At 52.9% G+C, this 19,022-nt stretch overlaps 1 protein-coding gene and 1 long non-coding RNA gene across 3 annotated transcripts in view; both read left to right on the top strand.

Moving 5' to 3' along the window:
* The window catches only part of KCNIP3 (potassium voltage-gated channel interacting protein 3), a 96,757-nt gene that overhangs the window by 43,307 nt on the left and 34,428 nt on the right, over window positions 1–19,022 (top strand). The gene's annotated exons all lie outside the window — the stretch shown is intronic.
* Window positions 2,135–3,676, top strand: LOC127045031 (uncharacterized). Its single transcript, XR_007772599.1, has 2 exons — window positions 2,135–2,185; window positions 2,280–3,676. It is a non-coding gene; the product is annotated as an uncharacterized LOC127045031 (long non-coding RNA).

The raw sequence follows: 19,022 nt of genomic DNA, 5'->3' as shown, positions 1-19,022 counted from the left end.
CGTGCTCAGGAGGCTCTCTAGATTCTTGCACGTTGTCATTAGTTGCTCTTGTTTTCCTATTCGTTGAATTTAGTTATGTCATACAAAAATCCAAATGTTCGATGGTGTACTTGCAAGGTACTTAAACCTTTCATCAACAGCAGATACTGCTTTATCCATCACAACATTAAAAAATTCAACCTTAAATTTCTTTTCTGGATCGTCTATGGGCATGATCTGCTGTACAGATTCTTCACAAAGAAGTGTCCCTGGCCTTTTTAACTCATATTAACTATGTATTTACTTTATGAACATTGGAGAAAACATTGTGAAAACGTAAAACATTGGCTGCCCAACTTCTGGGCTGGCAAAAGTTATACTGACTCACAAGGGAAAAAAAAGCAGGAGAATCTTAGTACAACATATGGTCACTCTATACCAGGGGTCGGCAACCTTTCAGAAGTGGTGTGCCAAGTTCACTGTAATTTAAGGTTTCTCGTGCCAGTAATACATTTTAATGTTTGTAGAAGGTTTCTCTCTATGTCTATATTATATAAATAAACTATTGTTATTATCTGAGGTCTTGACCACCGGTCCTGCTCAGGCCACTGCCAGCTGAGTAAATGAAACCCAAACCGGCAGCGGGCTGGTGGCTGGAACCCTAGACAAGGATCCCAGGCCCTGCTCAGCCCGCTGCTGGTCTGGGGTTCTGACCACCAACTCCTGCCAGCCAGGATCCCGGCCGCCAACCCCCCCTCAGCCTGCTACCAGCCTGGGATTCTGCTCACCCAGGCTGGCAGGAGGCAGAATGGGGCTGGCGGCTGAGCTCCTGACTGGCAAGGGGCCAGCAGCCGGAACCCCGGAGTAACAGTAGGCTGAGTGCTGCTAGCACCCCAGACTGGCAGCAGACTGAGCCACTCAACCCCCCACCGGCTCTGCTCAGCCCGCCACCAGCCCACTCAGCCCGCTGCCGGCTGAGTGAATGGAACCCCAGGCTGACAGCAGGTTGAGTGGTTCAGCTGGCCTGCTCAGCCCACTGCCAGCCTGGGGTTCCTTGGGGGGTCCCCAGGCCAGCAGCAGGTGCTGAGTGGGGCCGATGGCTGGTATCCCAGCTGGCAATAGGGCAGCAGCCGGAACCCCAGAGCAGTGATGGGCTGAGCTGCTCAGCCTGCTGCTGCATACCATCAAAAATCAGCTCACCTGCCACCTTTGACACGTGTGCCGTAGGTTGCCGACCCCTGCTTTATACACTAATAAGGAGATGAGCATATTACAGTTGTTGGAGGGCTCTTATCAGGAGTAACAGTCAAAGTCAGGAAAGTCAGTCAACATTTTTTGTTTCTCTGATGAAAACTGGCCCACTCCCTGCCTCAAACCAAACCTGTCACTAATAATTGTCAACAACTTAATTTTCTGTTTTAGGCTAAGATATTGATTTTTTTTTAAATATTGAAATTGGATTCAGGATTGTTAGCAAGAATTTTTGGCAAAGTTGTTAAATGACAATCTAAATGGCAACATAGTACTGCTTTCATGCTTGGCTCACCCCCCAGCCTGCTGGTCCAACGGCTGCAGTAGAGGAGGAGATAGGTGGAAAACTGCAGGACCCCAAAATCCACCTCTTGGGGTGCAAAGTGGCAACAGCAGCAGCAAACCCTCAGGTCCAATCACACGCCAATGGGCACCACCACCAGCCTTATGGACCATGGTGAAGTTAGCACAGCATCTGATCTCAGGGACAGAGCACCCATGGAGCCACAGCAGCTCTTCCTGCCCTGTGCAGCTCCCCCGGATGAGATGGATCGCTGACAGCTGCCAGCCCAGGGGACAGGCGCTCCCCAGCTAGGGTGGCCAGATCCAGATGTCCTGATTTTATAGGGCCAGTCCCAGTATTTGGGGCTTTGTCTTATATAGGCAGTGTGACATTCCAATTCTGGCTGCCTGCCCAGGAAGTAAGTTACTTTCACTTTCATTCCTCAGCACGCAGCCAGCCTCCCCTCCCTCCCAGCACTTCACCCAACCCAGCCCTGACGGAGGGGAGGGAGGAGAGAGAGATGGGTGCTCCTGGGGAGGAGGGAGAAAGGAGAGGGTGCTCCGTGGGGCGGGGGGGAGAAGAATGGATGTTATGGGAGACAACAAAGGATACTGGTTCCAGAGCCACAGCCTCACCTGACCTCAGCCGGGGGGGAAAGAGTCACACTCACAGGTGAGCTCCTTCCCCAACCCTACCCCCTCCCCTTCCCAGAGACCCCAGCAGCCAATCCCATTCCTCAGACTGTGCTGCATTCGGCTCTCTCTAGGACCCAGCAGCCCTGCTTCTACACTGTCTGGGCTGCCTGGAGAGCGGTGCCCCCAGGCAGTGTGAGGCCCTATGCAGTTGCCTATTCTGCCTATGCCTAAGGACGGCCCTGACTAGTATGGACCTCATGATGCGCTCTCTACTTCAGGGAAAACTCCTGTTGAAGTGACTGGGAGATTTGCCTGGCATCCCCTGGCAGGGCACCAGGGCCAAGTGCAACTCTGCTGGAGAGCTCTAGAAGTTTCTCTCACTCCAAAGCAGAGCTCGTGATCTCAGGAAAACAGGGTTTTCCTGGGCAGATTGGCATTTCTGCCTGAAATGCATGGAAAGGAGAGTCCATGCTCTTCTGGGAATGATCACCAGATTTTGGCTCGTGTTTTTAGTGCAGATTCAGGTGGGAGCTTATGTCTGGACTGGCTGATATGTCCCTACTTGGGAGACTAGGCGGCTGTCTCTGCATTTCAGAGTTGTCCCAAACCTGAAACTATTAGCTGTTATGACATTTATAATACAGTCATGTTGTAAAGAGAGTGGCCCATCCCTGAATAACAGCCAGCCCTGAGAATCGGGTGCAGCTGAAGAAGGGACAGGGATTTCTCTCTAAGGTGCTGGCAGAATGGAAGAGTGGCAGAAGCCGCAGGACCGGGAAGTTGGTCCCCTGGGAGAAGAGACAGTGGGAACCTGCTGAGGGAAAATGGTCCAGCATGGTGCTTACTGAAAGAACAAGGCAGAATCCTGCAGGAGGGACTAAGAGGCAAAGGGGGAAAATCCCCTTGAAGCTGTAGCCCAGGGTGGGCTGAGGAACTGTTTGCTTGGAAAACGTAACTGCCTGGAAAGAGACTCTGGCTGTGGCCGTGATCTAGGAACAAGCCAGCACTTCACATGCGTCTCAAGGCCTCAAGCAGAGCTGGGTCCTGTTGTGCTAGGCGCTGTACGAAGCCACATGGGCGATCTGCACTTAACTGTCCCTGACTTTCGATGGCTGGTGTACCCTTACGTGCTTTTATGGCCTTATGAAGATCTCTCCCTGCCAACTTCCTCACAGTGAGTGTGTCCCTGCCCCACCACCGTTGTCAGTCCATTGACAATGGAAAAGCCAGATCTAGCCACGTTCCCGACCCAATTTCTCAGTTCAAAGAAACCTGGCTGAGTTTCAGATTTGCCCTCGAACTCTTGAGTCTGTCCACATGTGCTTGGTCTTCCCCCTCCCTCTGCGCCAGGAACCCCAAGTCTTTGTGCTCATGCATCTTTCAGGAGATGAGCTGACAGCGTCTTGCTTCATAGCTGGCTGGCGAAGCAGCAGTGAGATGGATGGCTCTGAAAAGTGCAAACTTGAAGGAAACTTCAGCCATACCTGGAACGATCCAAAACCATTAAAGCATGGCTAGTTTTGCTGAGCACAGTGCCCTGAAGTTTCACTTCCATTTGAAGTGTGTGGAGGGGGAGGGGGACCACTACTGGCTTCCAGCCCCATGATCTTCCTTGTAGTGATCGTCAACATACTTTAAGCATCTTCTGGGTGTAGTTTTGGTGGTGGAGATCCCAGGTTCATTCTCTGGAGCTAAAACCAGGAACCATCTGTGTTAGCCAAGGCAGTCGCAGGCTCCTCAGCCTGTATATGTGACCCAGCCACCACTAGAGGGAGAGAAAGGGGGCCAAACTGAGCAGGTATGGGTTATAAAAGCCTGGAGACCTCGGTGAGTGACGGGTACCTTACAAATGTGAGAATCATCCTGTTAGTTCGCATTAGGAGGCCCTGCTGATAATTATCAAAGGATGAAATCTGCCCCATGTGAGTGAGTGACTGGCCTACCTATCTTGGGTACTTATATGGGTACAGGCTTAAGTGGGACTTAACAGGGGCATTAGTGCTGGCCATCAAGCCAGGGGTGAATTTCACCCCAAAGAGAATATTTGCAGCATAAAAACGGCTCCAGAGCAGGCTCGTTTGAGACCTGGGCTTTGTTCCCATCGCCGTGAATGGCAAAAGTCCCAGAGGAAGGCAGGACAGATAGAAGTTGCAGAGTCGGATGTTTGGGGTTCTTCTTAAAAAAATTTTTTTTTAAATCCATAGTTCCTGGAATCAGGAGATGGCCTGAGCATCTCGGCTTTCATTTTTAAAAAGCATCTGGTCCGCATGGCGGTGGAGAAAAATTGGAAATGTAGTGAGACTGCGCCGCCAAGGCTCAGAAACCAGCAGGCCCATGGAAAAAGCCCAATATTTACTATTTTTAAAAACTCATGATTTTTTTTTTAAATCCCAGGGTCAGCCTGACTATTTTGGGGGTTGGCAGCACTGAGAATGCCAGAATTTTGCCTACGTTGCCGCTTTCACCATTGCTACCGCCTGCCTAGAAGCACCTCCAGTGGCTTCAGAGGGGAGCAGGATCAGCCTGTGCTTGCTAGGGTACCACCAGGAACACTTTATGGCCCATGCAGGGGGGATCCCTTCTACACAGCCTCTCTGATTCCAGCCCATGCAGATCAGCTGACAGGATTGGGGCCAAAGCCCACCAACCCTTACCCTGCAAGGCGAGCTAATAATAATACTGGCTCTATTTCCCCATCAGTTATGTACTAACTACCTTAAGCTTCTCTAGACTGCATTTCTGCAGCCACGTGGAATGTCATGGACCCCATCTCCACACGCACAAGCCCCTACTGCTGAAGTGCAGGAGAATCGCCATATGCAGTCTGGAGTGTAGGACACAACATTGAGCAGTTCTGATTCCATCCACTGGAGGCAGCAGTGCCCAGTCTGGTTAATATTGTTAATGTCACTAACATGATTCTTCACAGCCAAATCTTAACTCTGTGTCAGGCTCTTATTAGCATCCCACTGTAACTTGTGCCAGAAGGTGAGGGGCTGGATAGATGTAATTCCCTGTCTCCTGTCATCTCACTGTGTGCAGTACATCTCCCTTTATAGCAACTCAGACAGTTGCTGAGACGTCACCGTAACCACAACTGCAACGTGGTTTCTGATCTCACCGCGCTAGCCCAAGGTGCCTCTTTTGCATTCTAGGACACGTCTATGGTACTGTGTGTCTTCTGTACTGAACAAGAGAGGGCAAACTGGTTCCTATTAAAGTGAATGGCTAAACAGCGTGATAGGCAGGTCTTGGAATGGTTGCAGCCAGCAAATCGTTTTTAAATCTCCACACCGGCCGGGGAAATTTCCTTGTTAAAGATAATCCTGCCTTCTATGCTCTGGGCTGTCTTAGGTTCCTCTCTGCTATACTGCGTGCCTCCCAAGCTGATATTTCCCAATGCCCCTGTGAGGCAGGGCTTTGTCCCCATTGTACAGATGAGGAACTGAGGCGCAGAGAAACTAAATGACATGCCTAAGGTCCCACACAAAGTCTGAGTTGGGTCTCCCCTGTCCTAGCCTAGTCCAGAGGATTGAATATAAGGCAAGAAGCCAGCAACTGCAGCAGCCTTGATTGGCTGTAGTACAGTAGCGCATGCAGGCCGTGACTGAGCTTGGGGGCCCAATTCTGTTAGGTGCTGTACATGTGTAGTGAGAAACAGGCACTTCCCCACAGAGCTTGTTCCCTGCCTCTCTCTTGTCTGCACTGATTGTATCATCTTCATTTTACAGCTGCGTGAACAGGGACTTGCTCAAGGTCACCGGCCGAGGTGGGACTAGAACACAGATCTCCAGGCTAGTATCCTGGCCACTGGACTGGCTTCAGGGACCCCTTCAAGTTCAGGTGTCTGAATCCATCCCCCAGTTTCTGTTCCGTGTTCACCAGCTCCTCCCAGGCAGCCCCCAGCAACTTTAAGAGTCCCAGCAAAATCCCATCAGCTGCAGCTCCTCCACGAAACGCTCGGCGCTTTTCAAGCCCCACACTGAGAGGAGATGCCATCGGACAGAAATAATCCCCCCATGGCTCAGTCTGGTAACAGACTGTGTTTTCCAGCCTGTCGGATGCAGTCAGAGATTCTCCGCTCCCGAGGCTTTCTCAGCTGGGATTCCTGGCCGGGGGCTCTGGAGCAGGAGCTAACTGTCAAGCTGACTGTCTCAGCAGGATGAGCGACTCGTGCCTCATGCACGGATGTTCCTGCAGGATGCTTGCACTGGTGTTGCTGGCACTGAGCAGTGAAAATGTCTGTAGAATGACATGTGCAGGATGGCTCCATCCTACTCCCATTTGAACCTGTGGCAGAGCATGATCAGACCTTTCTTTTGTAGCTCATAGATTGGGCCCTACCAAATTCACTGCTGTGAAAAACACATCACGGACCGTGAAATCTGGTCTTCCCCCATGAAATCTGGTCTTTTGTGTGCTTTTACCCTATACTATACAGATTTCACGGGGGAGACCAGTGTTTCTCAAATTGGGGCTCCTGACCCAAAAGGGAGTTGCAGAGGGGGTCACAAGGTTATTTTAGGGGGGGGGGTCACAGTATTGCCACCCTTACTTCTACGCTGCTTTCAGAGCTGGGCCGCTGGAGAGTGGCGGCTCCTGACTGAGGGCCCCGCTCTGTAGGTAGCTGTGAAGAAGTAAGGGTGGCAATACCATACCAGGCCAGCCTTACTTCTGCGCTGCTGCTGACGGTAGTGCTGCCTTCAGAGCTGGGTTCCTAGCCAGCAACTGCCGCTCTCCAGCTGCCCAGCTCTGCAGGCAGCACCACTGCCCGCAGCAGCGCAGGAGTAAGGGTAGCAGTACTGCAACCCCCGCTACAATAAGCTTTCAACCCCCCACAGCTCCTTTTTGGGTCAGGACCCCTACAATTACAACACTGTGACATTTCAGATTTAAATAACTGAAATCATCAAATCTACAATTTTCAACCTCCTAGGACCGTGAAATTGACCAACATGGTCTGTGAATTTGGTAGAGCCCTACTTTCAGAAGAGAGGCAGCCAGTCTGGCAATGGGATGACACTGGCTTAAATGCAATGGACTCCCCTCTGCTTCTGGGAGCACTGCTGAAGCTGGCCCCTTGCCCCACACCCTGGGATCTTGCAGCAGGCCCTCTGCTGGAACTCTAGCCCCACTGATTCGGAGAGGGTCGGAGACAGGATGGGCAGAAGCATGTTTCAAAGGCAGCTATCTACATGTGGCCCAGACTGGTAGATGTTGACAAGTACGAGGAAAACCATAGCCCTTCCTGACCCCTGCTGCTGCATTTCTGCTGGCTACTGGCAGGGGTCAGGAACAGATTTACTCTCCCCACCATGCATTTGGGGTTTTTAATCTCCTTCAGAGGCATCAGGGATGGCTGGAGATGGGATGCTGGGCAGGGGGGGCCAGGGCTCACAGGTGGTACCCAGCATTCTCTCTCGCAGGACCCTGGTTCTTGCTCCCACACTCAGGGTCTCCCTGATGGTCAAATGTGGAGTCGGGAAGGAATTTTCCCACAGGCAGTGACCTCGGGGTGCGGGGGTTTCGCTTCTTCAGCAGCGTGGGGTGCGGGTGACATGCCAGGACTACGTGGATATCTCTCATTTATTCATTTAAACCTCGGTGCCTCCCACTCTCTGCCTGTGGCACATAAGAATCTAGTCTCCTGTAGGCTGTGATGCTTTGGTCTCTTTTTCATGGTTGGTTTATCGTGTGCAGGGCCGTCCTTACCCATATGCAAAGTAAGCAGTTGCGTAGGGCACCAGGAAATTTGGGGCACCAAATTGCCTCAAATTTCCTGGTGCCCTACACAGCTGCGTGCTGCTCCAGCGGCCAGTCTGATCTCCCGGCCTGCTGAGCCACCCAGAAAAGCTGACTCTGTCCCTGCTCCACCTCTTCCCCATGATCCTACCCCTGCTCTGCCCCCTCCCAGCCTCATTCCACCCCTGTCTGTGACTGTGTTCAGATTTTGCGTGCAGCTAGGAAAGACGATCTTTTGGCTAAGGTGCTTGAGTTGAACTCACTTTTCCTGAGAACTGTTCCCGGCTCTGCTGCAGTCTCCCTTTGTGAGTTGGGGCACATCACTAACTCTGTGCCTCAGTTTCCCCATCTGTAAAAGGGTATTCCCAGGGCTGGTCTCTTGCTTTGTGTGTGTACAGCACCTAGCACAATGGGGCTGCGATCTCGGTGAGACTAATAGTAACAGCAGGGGGGCCACAGATGACGCATGATGACATTCAGCTTTGAGATCCCCCATCCCCCCCATTTCCAAGGCCCAATTTGGCCCGTGTTACTTATCGACCGCTTGTGTTAAGTACACGATTGGCTGGGACCCAGGGACACAGCTAAACACACAACAATAAAACCAAGTAAATATTTGCAGCCATTAGAATGGGGCAGGGAGCTGATTGATTACCTTCGATCGGGCTCCCCCCGCCCCCAGTGGAACAATACTTGCTTACTCATACTTTATTAAAAAGAACCTCTTTCCTTTTTGCTCTTTAATAATTCACGGCGCTAATTGTCTAGAAACGCAAACTTTAAAATGCCAACTCAGTGAGTTCATCTCCACACACCCACCCCCGTTCCCCACTGCTCTCCATCCATCACATGCTCTGCGCACTCCTCTTTTTTTTGGTCCCACGTTTTTTCCTCTTTTTCTCCCGCCCCTTTCATTTCTCCTCCTCCCTGCCTTCAATGAGAGAAGCAAAGGGAAACATAGCCTACCAGGCCGCATTAGCTGCCCCATCGCTGATGATGATTAGCCCTGGATCCGCGTCAGGCCCTGCCTGCAAGTGACTGTCAGAGCAGAAATAAACATCGCTCAGGTTTCGCTTAAACACGCAACTCGCTAACGAATGCCGCAGCTAATTGAGTTAAAAGGCTTTCTCAAAGAGTAGCTGCTGATGAAATCCAAGCGGTGGTAATGAGTGTGGTAGGGGGATCAAATACAACCTTTTCTTTTTTTTTTATGGCCTGATGCAATTTGACAGCCAGCTGCTCCTTTCCCTTCTGAAATGTCTTTTGTCTCTTTTGGTTTCATGTGATGCCAGGAGAAGAAAGTTGGTTAAAATAGGCCTGGCCCTTTAATTGAGGAGGAGGGGCTTGCAAGTAACTCCACCCTTTTAGGAGGATTCTGTGAGGGGAGGAGAGATAAGACCCAGTTTTTTTCCCTTTCAGATCCTTTACCATAAGAGGGTTTGGAGAGGGGAGATTCCTCACTCCCAGTTGGAAATCTGTCCTTCATGGTTCCTACCCTGGACTCAAAGGCTCCTCCCGAGTGAGCGGAGCTACAGGACTCCAATGCTTTATTAAAGGGCCCATCCTCATGTTTTACCCCCATGCTCCGTGTTGACTGCTCATTGCTGTGGAAAGCGCCACATGGCTTGTGTTCCTCCAATGTCATTCACTGGCCTTCCCAGCCTCCATGGGCGAGGGGCGCTCTCTGTCTGCGATGCTTGGCGCTTTTATTCCTGGTGTCGCAAAGGCAGGGGAGTTAGCCTGCTAAGGGGGAGCACCACAGACTGTGTCCTGGCAGGGGAAGGCATGTTCCCACCACACGCTCCCTTCGGAAGGCTGACGAGGAAATGGATAGCAGGCAGAAGGAAGGAACTTGGGGAACTACCAGATTGGATCAGAGTAGGGGTCCACTGTGGCGGATTTAGGTAGTCAGGCCCTGTGCGCATCTTCGTTCCCACCCTCCCCCCGGGACCCAGCCAAGAAAAAGAACATTCTCTCTTATCTCCCCCCGTTTTTCATTCTTTTTTCTTCCTCCTCCTCCTATATTATAAGTAATGGGAAGTAAATGAAAATAAAGTTAAGTACCTTGACTGGGGCAATGGGTTGGAGTGTGGGAGAGGGTGAGGGGTGCAGGCTCTAGGAGGAAGTTTGGTTGCTGGGTGCGGGCTCTGGGCTGGGGCAGAGGCTTAGGGTGTGGGATGGGGGCAGGGGGGACGGTGCTTACCTTGGGCATCGCAGCTCCCAAAGCGACCAGGACACCCCCCCTCTGGCAGCAGCTCCTAGGCTGGGTGGTCCAGGGGGTCTCTGCATGCTGCTGCCTTCAGGCACTGCCCCCATAGCTTCCATTGGTTGCAGTTCCCGGCCAATGGAAGCTGCAGAGTCGGGGTGAGGGAGCGCATGGAGACACCCCCCCCAGGGGCCGCAGGGACATGCTGGCCATTTCTGGGAGCAACGTGGTGCGGAGGGAGGGAGACAGAGCGGGAAGGGAGCTGCCTTAGCCCTGCTTACTGGCAAATCTCTGCACTCCCCTTGACGGGAGCGGGGCAGTGGGTCTCTATACGCTGCCCGGGACAGGGGCCAACATAGGGTTTGTTTCATGGTAAATCCTCTCCTGGGGGTGCAGCCCAGTGTCCCGTCTCCAACGGTCAAGAAACCTTATAATGGGATAACTGTGGAATAACTTGCTCATAGGGACGTTGCTTCCTGTACCCACCAATCAAGTGCTGACTTCTCTTTATTTGTCTCCTGGCAGTGCCTAGAGGCCAGGGACTCATTGTGCTGAGTACCAGCCAGGTCTATCACAAGAGTTTACAGTCTAGGGGCTTATGTCCTGATGCATCAGAGTTTATATCCCTTCCCTGCGTCGTGTAGCTCCTTAGCATATAGACGTGTCTAATCCTTTGTAGAGAAGTGTCTGACCTCCTTTGTAAAGCACTTTGCCATCTGCTGACGAAAAGCACTACGAATGAGCCCGATAGTCTTGTTCTTTGATTCTTGCTGAGCTCTTAGCCTGCATGAGCTCTTGTGGAGGTGAATTCTGCAGGTTAACAATGCAACTGTGCGAAATAGCAGCTGCTTTTCTCAACATTAAAATTGATGCCTTTCGATTGCGTTCAATCTCCTTCCACCATTCTTGTATTATGAGAAAGGAAAAAGAGGTGCGCCCTTGGCCTACTGGGTAGAGCATTGGATGGGTGCTTGGGATAGTTGGGTTTTATGCCCAACTCTCCCACTGGCCTGCTGGGTGACCTTAGGTAAGTCACTGCCACATTCCATGCCTCAGTTTCCCCATTTGTAAAAGTGCTTCCCTCGTTTGTAAAGCACGTTGAGATCTACAGCTGAAAAGTTCTATATAAGAATATTATCCCAATCATTATTCTACAGACCTCTGCCATATCCTCTCTGATGTGACTCCTCCCTACTAAATAGACCGAGTCTTTTCAGTCTCTCTTCGGTGGAAATTATTTCCAGGTGTCTTATAATTGTCCTCCATCTCTGAGCCTCCTCTGTTGTGCCCTGTTTAAGCAGGGGTGACCCCTACTGCCCCTGGTTGATTTATACAAGGGCAGCCTTCTATTGTCCACACTTTTTCTTAGGTAGCCTAAAACTTTGTTTGCTCCTATTCTCTGTCCCTGCTGCTACAGAGCCCTTCGCTAAGCTGTCCATAACGAAGCTCATGGTTCTTTCCTGAGTGCTCACAGTTAATTTAGAGCCTATCACTCCGAATGAGTACAAATATCCACGGTAGCAGGTCCTGAAGGTTAGAGAAGCATCCACAAATGGCTCTTACGCTCATCACTTTGGGAAATTGTCCCTAAACAGCCTGCGGGTTTGGAGGCTGGCTCCCATTCTGTTCTGGGAAACAAAGGATTAAACCTCTTCTTCTCTGCCCAGATTCAGGGCTGTTGGGAAGAGCTGCATTGGTGCTGGCATAAATTAGATAGAGCAGCCTTGGGGTGGCTCTACTTTACAGCTGCTTGTGGGGCCCAGAATCTTGGCAGCATCATGTGCTAAGGACACACCCTTTCAAGGCTGCTGGGCCAGAGATTGGGGGAGAAGCAGCAGAGGACTGATTATGGCACTTTACTCTGCTCTGACCTTGGGGAATTGTCCCTGGCCAGTTGTAGTGCCACACAGCCACTCGTAAATTGCTGGAGCAGCATATATGGCCTGGGGACTGGGGTCGAGAGCAGGAGGGAATCTCCCTCCTGCCACACTTTTTGGCTAGCTCTGGTCTGCCCGCCCTGTTCCCCAAGCTCCCAGAGCTGCAGTGACCTTTCTCTGGACAAGGAAGACCTGCCTGGGGCCCTATGAATGCTTCCAGATTAGCCCCACTCTAGACGATGTCCTCTCAGCTCTGCTGGCTGCAGCATGCCCAGCCTCTGTGATAGCCCAGGGAGCCAGAATCCAGCTCCTGCTGCAGCACATGCCTGGCTGTCCTGCAGGCAGAAAGCAGAGTGCACTGAGGATGATTCCGACTGCACTGTGACTTGCCTTCCTGCACACAGTGCTTCTGCCCTAAGCTGCCTTCCTCGGAGGATCTCAAAGCATGTTGCAAACGGGAATTCCCAAAGTTTCACAACACTGTATGTGCAGTGTGACAGTCCCATCTGTTGGGGAAGCCCCCGAGGCCTTATCCACTCAGGACATCCGCCTGTATCTGCCAGGCCTACTGCGTCATCCCCGTTTGCAGGGGAAACTGGTCGCGCATTGACTCAGTGGCATCTCCTTTCTTAGCTTTCCCTAGACCAGGGGTGGCCAACCTGAGCCTGAGAAGGAGCCAGAATATACCAATGTACCTTGCCAAAGAGCCACAGTAATACATCAGCAGCCCCCTATAAGCTGCTCTGCCTCCCAGCAGCTCTCACCCAATGGCAGCTCCGCCAATCAGTGCCTCCCCCCTCCATGCACCTCCTGATCAGCTGTTTCATGGTGTGCAGGAGGCTCAGAGGGGGAGGAGGAGGAGTGAGGGCATGGCAGGCTCTGGGGAGGGGGTGGGAAGCATAGGCGCCGACTCCATGGGTGCTCCGGGGCTGGAGCACCCACAGGGGAAAATTGGTGGGTGCTCATCACCCACTGGCAGCTCCCCCCCACCCCAGCTCCCCCCTGCCTCCACTCCGCCTCTGCCTCCTCCCCTGAGTGCACTGCCAAGTCCTGCTTCTCCCCCTCCCTCCCAGCACTTGAGCCGCGAAACAGCTGTTTCGCGTGGCTGGGAGGGAGGAGGGGGAATGCGGTGCACTCGGGGAAGAGGCAGGGCCGGGGTGGGGATTTGGGGAAGGAGTCCAATAGGGGCAGGGAGGGGGCAGGGTTGGGGCGGGGACTTTGGGGAAGGGGTTGGAATGGGGGTGGGGCAGGGGCAGGGAAAGGGTGGAGTTGGGGCAGGGCCGGAAATGGTGGGGCACGAGCACCCACCGGCACTGGGGAAAGTTGGCGCCTATGGCGGGAAGGGGTGGAGTGGGGGCTGGGCCCATGGCAGAGCCAGGGGTTGAGCAGTGAGCACCCCCCGGCACATTGGAAAGTTGGCGCCTGTAGCTCCAGCCCCGGAGTCGGTGCCTAGACAAGGAGCCGCACGTTAACTTCTGAAGAGCCGCATGTGGCTCGGGAGCCCCAGGCTGACCACCCCTGCCCTAGACTGTGTCCTATTAGCCCGCTGCAGTTGGCTGTAACCCGGGTTCATTACAGGAAAGGGTTGTGCCCACCACTCATTGTGCATCATGTGTCAGCCCCCTCTGTGCCCAAGCTGCTGAGGACAAGAGCCTACTACAGTGATCAGCTAGGGGAGGTGGTTCCTTTGCAGCTGGTGTTCTTAGCTCTGTCAGTCCTGGGCTGGGTCCCCAGCAGTGGCCAAGAGGCAAGTCATTGCAACTTGGCTGGAGCAGCAATGCAAGGGTCCCCAAGGGCTGGGAGAGGAGAGCAGAAGAGAATTTCTGGTGGAGTTCTCGTCAAGGTACAGGGGCAGGGATCCAGAGAAGGCTGTTAGGTGAGGAGGAAGGTGAATGGGAGAAGGGCAGGTGCGCAGGCAGAGAATGAGAAAGTTTTTGGATCCGGTTCAGCTAATCATTTGAGTCCTTCACGGCTCATCCAGACTGAACCGCCAAGCTTTTTAATGGCCTATCCATCAGTGCGCATCCTTCCCCGCAGCCCCATCTCCAGCTTCTCACGTGGTGAGGAGCAGATGGTAGCTTGATTGCTGGGGGCTCTGCAGTGTTAAAGGAGGGGGGAGCTCCTGAGAATCCCCCCTTCACCTCGGAGATTCCCTCCGGCTTTTCCAGGCTGTGGCAGATTGGGTGAGCTGAGTCTGGGATCAGGCAAAATCCAGCCTCTTGGCTTCTCTGAGGAATGAAGGGGAGGGATTCCTTAGGGGTGGAGGCCTGAGTGGAGGACACTTAAGCGGGGCTGATGTAAGCAAATCTGGGGCCTGCTGCAAAGCTGTTCAGCTGCGGGTGGGGAGCAATCCTAGCTGTCACATCCTTGACTTAGTGTGCAAACCTCCCCCGGATCCTCGCAGGGGGCAGGTCACGTGCATGATGCATCCAGGACTGGGCCTGGGAAAGGGCTCGAGCAGTGGTTCCATCCTGGACGCACCTCTCCCCTTGACCAGTGGGGAGAGGACCAGGTGCTAGAGAATCCCCGGGTTGGGGGAATAGTGGATGGAGGTTTCCTATTTAGCAGGGCCCAGCCAGCATGGCCATAAGGGGAGAAACAGGAGCACTGGCTTATTAGCAGCCCAGGGCTCTGTCTGCCCCCACTCCACCCCCATGTGCCTTTGGTGCTAGGGTGACCAAGCAGCAAGTGTGAAAAATCAGGACGGGGGTGGGGGGAAAAAGGATCCTATATAAGAAAAAGATCCCAAAATCCGGTCTGTCCCTATAAAATCAGGACATCTGGTCACCCTACTTGGCGCACACAGAAGTGGTGATACTAGTGTCCCAGTCCCCAAGCACCTTTAGGTGGAGGCTGGGTGGGGTGTCCAGCTGAGCCAGACCTGGTCCTCCTACTCACTGCAAAAGCCAAGAGGTTAGTGTTGAGGGCTTTTATTACCTTTGCTGACACCTTCCCCCTTGGTACCGGGAGTCGGGAATGTAAGGAGTCCAGGGACTTGAGAACCCAGTGTGGAGCCTAAGGTAGAATGTGAATCACCTGTTCTATGTGCGTTACGGCAGTGGTTAGCGATCGGGTTCCATTGTGCAAGGCTCTGTATAAACACGTAGTGATAGACGGTCTCTGCCTCAAGGAAGTTACGGTCTAAATAGACCAGATGCCGGGGGAGGAGAAGAGTGAAGAAGCACAGGGAGGTGCAGTGACTTGCCCAAAGGTCACCCAGCAGGCCACAGGCAGAGCTTGGAATAGAACTAGATTTTCTGAGTCCCAGCCCAGGGCTCTATCTGCTGGGTCACCTTGCATTTTTCTGACTTCTTGTCCCAAGGTACTTTGCTGTCTCTAGCTCTATAATACTGCTGAAATGCAGCCGCTTCTGGGCTGGAGGGCAGCACCAGGGAACGAGAGATGCAGCAGGCAAGGGAGATTTTGGCCAATGCTGCTGGAGTAAACCCAAACTCTTAGGAGAGGTACGGGGAGGTATTTAACATCCACACACAGCCAGCAGGAGCACCTGGTCTCCACTGAAAGGCTCACGCTGGCAGCTGGGACCATTTATCCCCCCAGAGAAGGAAGAAGAGGACACTGCCTGGATTTGAACCTGTGATCCCAGGCCCTGCTTCTCTGCTGGCGTTTGTTTTTTTTGCAGGGGGGGGAGGGTGGGGGCATTCTCTCTGCCTCCCTCTGTAGCAAGACCCTCTCCCGGCTACGTTTCAGAGTCTGAGCTCCAGCCAGCAGCACCACGGCTTTTTGGCCCCACAGCCTGAGTCACCTGCCCTGGGCTCTGAGCTGCAGGGCCGCGAGTTTCTCTTCACAGTGTAGATACACCCCAGGAAGTTTCCTTTAATGAACTGCTCTGGTCACAGGGCCCTTGGGATGGGGAGGGGAGCATCCAGCGGAGAAGCTGCTAAGAGTTCCCGTGGGGTCTGTCTCGCCAGTTAGAGGGAGGGCGAGAGATTGGGAATACAGCAGCAGGGAACTGCCTGATGGCCTCTGGCCCGGCTGCTGGCCCCGGAGGCAGGGTGTGCTGCGGCTTGGGGCTTTGCCAGCAGCTTGTGGCATGGGAAGGAGTGGAGGAGTGAATGCGAAAGTCCATCTCTCCACAGTGGCTTTTCCCCCTTCCCACGCTTCCTAATGAAACCACCAAAGCGCTCCCACCACTGGCTGATCCAGCGGCTGTGCCCGCAGAGCACCGGTTCCCCTGGGGCCTAGGCTCTGGCATCATGCTCTCTGTCCCTGCCCTCTCCATCTCTCTCCAGGGGCTTCTGGCACTAGCTGTTCTTTATTGCCTCCCCAGTCTCAATCCAGAGCGCTCTCCCCCCTCTTCCCAACCACCTCTGGGGCTCAGCTTTGCCCTCCCTACACCAAGCCTCTGTAAAGCTCTTGGCAGCTGCCTTTGGAAGGGATCCATAGAGGATTATTTTGCAGGTGGCTTCATGCCTCTGTATCCCAGACCCTGGCCCCCTTCCCCTTGCTGCAGACCTATGCCATGTCCTTCCCCCACCCATCATTCTCCAGCTAATCCTGCTGGCCTCCTCCCATGGCTCCAGCTCTGCCTGCCAGAGACGAGGGAGGAGCCTAGGTTCTGCTGTTCACCTGCATTTCCTCTCCCTAGCTGCTCACTGCAGCCACTGGCAGAGGGGAACTGAATGGTGAGGGAGGTGAGAGACCCCAAGGAAAGGGATCCCCTGCTCCCCCAGCTCCATCTAGCTTGTGCACTGGGAGCTTTGCACCGTCGGCACTTGGCTAAGGCATTTCTTTGCCCAGCACTGGTGGGAGATGGGGAGAAGCAGCCTCCTGGCAGGAGCAAACATTCCCTCTTGCAAAGAGCATCGCTTGTCCTCGGCCACACTGCTGCATTGGTCCTGGCTGCAGCATGCTTCTCACTAAAGCTATGTCCGTGAGGGGCTTTGGCACCCAAATGACCCATCTCCACGTGGGAAGCCTGAAGTCTGATGGCCTTGCAGCTGAGGGGCAGCAATTACCACTGCCTCTCTGTGCAATACGCTTCCTGGTGCCCTGGCCTGGAGCTCATGGGCCTGATTCTCTCTTACTCCATTCCTGTGCTTGGGGCAGGGAGGGAGGTAATAGGGGGTGGCGTTTAGCCACTTTTGGCCTTCCCATGTTTTGAGGCTATTCAGAGCCCTTCCTGGCCTTCAGCATAATTTAGAGCAGCCACCAGGCAGCACTAACTTGCATTCTGCTTCTCAGGGCCCTTCTGTTGGGGCATTCTGGCTACACTGGGGACTGGGAGCACGGCAGGTGGGGAGTCCCTAACACCATCCAGGAAGCCCCCTGCACAGCAGTGTCCCCAGAAAGCTGCCCGCTGTCAGGCAACCTTAGCCTATGTGAGAATCTGCCCTCTTTGCTCTCCTATACGTTACCGGTTGCATCTCCCATCCTGTTCCAACAGCTGCAAATGAACCTCCCCCAATACCAGCCTCTGACAAAATTTCTAAGTCAAACTTTCGGTCTCAGCAGAAAAACAGGACCCGAACCCCAAACTGGCTGGCAGTCCCCAGCAGGCAAGATTTTGAGGGGAGCAACTCCAAGCCCCATCCATTAAACCAATTGGCTGCTGCAGCTGCTAATGCAGACTGGCTTGGAGAGGATTGGAGGCTGGCGCTTTTATCCATTTAAACATCTTTAATATTTTACAATGAGAAAACAGGGATCAATGTCTTGTTTATAGCGCCGTGTTCATGGGGAATTGCTCCGGGCTTTTGTCCTTTGCAAGCAGATTTCCCAGGAGGAGGGATGTGGAGGACTGGGGTGAATACCCAGCCATGGAGTGTGTGTGTTGAGAGCTCAGCTGCTTTCTCACTGCAATAATAATAATTCGCAGTTTGCAGCTCTCACGTTGTGGGATGGGAAAGGACTATTTAGCTTAGACGGAAGATGAATAAGGGATGACATGATAGACAAATATAAAATAATGAATGGTTTAGAGAAGGTCAGTCAAGCACTCTTATTTGCCTTCCTTCCCAACACAAGGACCTGACCAAATTAGAAGACAAACTGATATAGGATTTTTTCCTGCCTCATGTGTAATTAACCTGTGGAACTCATTGCCGGTGGATGTCAGAGGGAAAGAGGTCAAAAAGGAGTTAATTGTTTCTGGCCTCGATTCAGCCTAGTTTTAAGCATGTGTGTGTGTCGTTGATTTCAATGCAACTTACTTAGTACTGGGAGCAATCAGGGCCTAAATTATTTTTTTAAAAACAGCTACATGCTAAAAATGCATGAGGGATATTAACTGGCTGGGGCTGGGGATCGGAAGAATCTGTCTTCTGTGTAAGAATTATTGCATGGTTCTGTGTTACGAAGATTATACAGATTCTTCTGAAACATCTGAGGTGGGAGTATACAGGATTAGATGGACCTTGTGTCTGATCTGGTCACTTCTTCCTAGTGTCCCATCTTATAAAGTGCATGTATGTGTAATCTATAGATCTGTGCAGAGTGACTGAAATGCGGCCACCTCTGGGGTGGAGGATGCAGAACACTGTGCAGCCCTGTAGGGAGGGGAAGACTGGGGCAATGATACCCTGGGACAAACACTTTCGCTAGATCATTCGTGTCTCAAGCAGAGTCAGACACATGGGGTCATAATCTTGCTGATTTCCCGCTGGAGTTAGTGCGTGGGTTTATAATTCTGACATGTTCATAAACCCGCAGCCCGATCGTCTATATGGATAGGTATGCAGCGTGTCACAGAAATTCCGTACCTCTCCACGCACAGGTGAACGTCTCGGTGTGCAAACAGATCTAGGTACTCAGTGAGCTGGGCACAAAGAGGAGAACGTGTCCCGCAGTGCCTAGAGCTGAGCCAAGGGCGTCGTCACTGCCCCGATATGCAAGGAGACCAGGAGACCCGGGGTGGCCTCACTTCCTGCAGTAGGACGAAGCAGGACCAAACTCAAAACTCATCAGTCAAGCCCCGCTCCCACAAATCAGGAGATTGGCTTCCCTTGCAAAAACCACGGTGGGTTTCCATTCGGCCCGCACAGACCCTTTGAAGTCAACACCAATCACACGAGGAGGGACGAAATCTG

Source organism: Gopherus flavomarginatus, chromosome 2 (assembly GCF_025201925.1).
Source record: "Gopherus flavomarginatus isolate rGopFla2 chromosome 2, rGopFla2.mat.asm, whole genome shotgun sequence".
In the NCBI taxonomy this organism is placed as follows: Eukaryota; Metazoa; Chordata; order Testudines; family Testudinidae; genus Gopherus; species Gopherus flavomarginatus.
The sequence above is the reverse complement of the archived record's forward strand: the minus strand, read 5'-3'. Positions and strand labels throughout refer to the sequence as shown.